The sequence below is a fragment of the Artibeus jamaicensis genome, unplaced genomic scaffold (genome assembly GCF_021234435.1).
Source record: "Artibeus jamaicensis isolate MK-2021 breed Jamaican fruit bat unplaced genomic scaffold, CSHL_Jam_final contig_233, whole genome shotgun sequence".
Lineage (NCBI taxonomy): Eukaryota > Metazoa > Chordata > Mammalia > Chiroptera > Phyllostomidae > Artibeus > Artibeus jamaicensis.
The window spans coordinates 69,806,734-69,809,965 of record NW_026521486.1 but is presented as its reverse complement, the minus strand read 5'-3'; the positions used below and the strand labels follow the sequence as shown (position 1 = coordinate 69,809,965).

At 40.6% G+C, this 3,232-nt stretch overlaps 1 pseudogene; it reads left to right on the top strand.

Moving 5' to 3' along the window:
• Positions 1-992: 992 nt before the first annotated feature.
• LOC128626809 (cyclin-G2-like) lies at positions 993-2,198 on the top strand (annotated as a pseudogene).
• Positions 2,199-3,232: the final 1,034 nt, after the last annotated feature.

Genomic DNA, 3,232 nt, shown 5'->3' with positions numbered 1-3,232 from the left:
AGCCAACTACTGAGCCCTTTCAGTTAAATTTCACAGATTGACCATCCTGTTCATCATCTCTTCCTCAAAAACTTTATTGAAGTATCGGTGAAGAATTAAAAAGCTGTTAACCATGAGGACAAAGAGAACATAAGAAACAACCATGGATGAAAGATTTCAAAAAATATTTGCACAATAAACTGGTGGAAAAGATTTAGTAGATTTAGCAGACTAGAAGAAATAGAAATTGAGTGGTTGTAGGAGGTGGGATTTCTATAGTAGCTGATCTAATTTGCCTTATGGAAAGTCCATAGTATGGGGTGAAGTGTGATTGGGACCATGATCGAGCAAAAAATCTGTGTACCGACTGGTTGAACTTCCCAGCTCTTCTGTATTTCCCTGAACATTCTGGAAGCTACGCTACTCACATCCATAAGGAAGCAACAGGCTTAATCTGAAGAAGCTGAGCCAAGGAGCTTCAAGATTCAGAGATAATAGATACAGGATAAGGCAAGGGTGACTATAGGAGCTAAGGATAGTAGCATTATGGAAAAATCTACATATTGAAATACAGGGCCAGCAAGCAGGCTGCTTTTCCTGCCTTGGTCCTGGAATCCTAGACAGCCAGGTTCATGACCTCCACACTAATACCCACCAGTGAACTTCCTGCAGGAAGCTTCCCATTTTCACGTATTACAAGATGTCCAACAATCACCAGATGTTTGAGAAAAGATAACTTAGAAGACAGAAAAAAACTGAACAAAAAAAAATCAATGCAATAGAAGAAACAATAAAGAAATCAATATCATCAAGGATATAAGAAAAGAGAAAATGCCTGTGAAACAAAAACACTCATAAAAAAAGAAAATCCAAAAACATTTTACTTTTGGAAATTAAAAAAATAGTGAACAAGAAGAGGCTTGCTTCAGCCTCTGCAGGCGGCATGGCATGGCCTCAGGGTTGGTGGAAGGTCAGGTGTCTGCAGGATCAGGGGCTGTCAGCAAGGGTTGGACATGGGCAGTGGCATGAAGCTGGGCTGTGAGACTGGGGAGGAGATGGCAGTGGCAGTGGAGGGTTGGATGCCTGTTGGGGGCACTGCTGAGCTGGCGGGTGCCTGAACCATGGAGGAGTCCATTCTGCCCCTCTGTGCTCAGCGCTCCCTGGGCCAGCCCCTGAATCTCCCACCTGGGGAAGGAGCCGGGAGCCTAGGTCTTAGCAGTGTGGATGAGCACCACTGTCTGAGTTGCTGAAACTCTACCTGGAATAAAAGGAGAAATTCCAACCCCAAGAAAAAGGGGCTTAGCTTGGTGAAAGCTACCTTTGAGAACAAAAACATTTTGTATTGAAGACAGGGAAATGTCAGGAATAAAGTATTTAACCAACTTTTTTTTTGGTGGGGGGGTGGATCTTGCAAATAAACTTTTATCTTGGCTACCAATATTTTAGACAGATCCTTGGTTTTTATGAAAGTGAAACCTAAGATTTTTCTTACATTGGACTCCTTTATTTTGCTGGCTTCCCGGACAGTGGAAGAAGAATGCAATGCTTCATCCACTCATGGAGTAATCCTGATTAGTCAACGTAAGTGCACTGCTTCTAGCAGAAAATGAAAAGAAAAATTCTCCTGGGCAGAAAATCTGACCATGAAATGAAACATACTGGTGTCTTATACTATTTTTTTTGCTTACATATGACATTATGTTTTATATTAAAGAAAGAGAAGAAATATTGAGCCCTGATAAACTGGAAGCTCAGCTGAAAGCATAAAATTTTCTACTAGTCTTTTCAAAAGCAAAGCCATCTGTATTAGCTTTTTGCCTTCTCAACTGGGAAGTAGAAATATAATTCATTAAGCTATTGAAAATCCTCCTGCTTGTAAAGTGTTCAAAGATTAGTGACACTGAGTTCTTTAACTGGAGGGAAGTAGTTTCTAAATGACTAGCTGATGTTTTCTCTTGAATGTTGCAAAAAAAATATGGGTTTGGATTGTTTCTAGGCACAGAACCCAGATTCTGCAAGATAGCAACTGTAGTGTTTCTGAGTTGTCAGTAACACCAGCAGGCAGCCGTCCTGGTGAAAGCGAGGGCTCTGCAGTGGGGACCCGCAGAGAAGGCAGCCTCAGCAGCTCCCCACTGACACAGGCATCGAAGGTGGACTGTTGTTTTCAGCTTGAAAAAGCAGGGGCTCATGCCATCGTACTGAAATGCTTCCAATTTTAGACATCTGTTGTACTGTGTCAGAATTTAGAGTGTGTGTACGGTTTGTAAACAATAAATGGGGAAGTAGGAAGTCTTTTTGTCCAGTTATCATTTAGGCAGGAATTCATAGACTAGAACACCTGTTGTCTATAATTATTCAGACCAGATTGGGTCTATTTCTATATTCTAAGAAATCTAAGCTATCAAATGAGTGAGGGCCTCTGAAATGACTGAAAATAGTTTAAATGTGTTTCTCTGAATAAAAAGATCTTTCATTACTTGTTTATATAGAGATCATGGATTTTGTGGGTAACGACGTGGGGAGCTGAAGGGTAGAGACTGTTTTCTTGATGAAGATGAAGTGGGGACTAAAATCTGCCGAGACTAGAGCCCAATAATTTCAACTACCAATATGTAGAAACAAAAAAAATTGTTGATTGTTCCTGCTTAAACATTTGTGTTTTGCAGATTGCTGGTGGTATTAAACTTCAGATTAACAACTTTGAAGTCTAAGCTAAGTAAGGAAGGCAACCCAGGGACTGAACAAGGAACTTAAAAAAAAAAAAAAGAGAATCCAGGGGCTGGAGGGCCTGTTGAGATTGTTGTACAAATTTGGTGAGAATAATAGTATGAGAGAGGTGAAGAAAATAAAAAATTTGTTTACAAAAGTTTTGAATATGGAACTTTGAAGTTTCTGAATGACCTGTTAAAAGTATGACCCTTGGAGAAGGACTATAGTGCAGTAAAGAACAGGGTGATGTGAAAGAGATCTTGGGAATTTGAAATTAGGATAGAACCTTTTCCTACGTGAACACTGAAATCTCCTAGGATTGTGGCAGAAAAAGACTGTGAGACAGGTCTGAAAGTCTGGCTGGAATACAATGAGCTTAACAAGGATGATACAAGATAAAGAGCCTTCAGTGAGGCTGGGCTTCCATAGGCAGGTGGGAGACTGAAGGCCTAGAAGCAGAACTGGAGGAGCAGTGGAATGTGGCCTCCACCATATCTCAGTAAACACACGTTCTTGTGGATACGTGAAAATAACAACTTTCAGC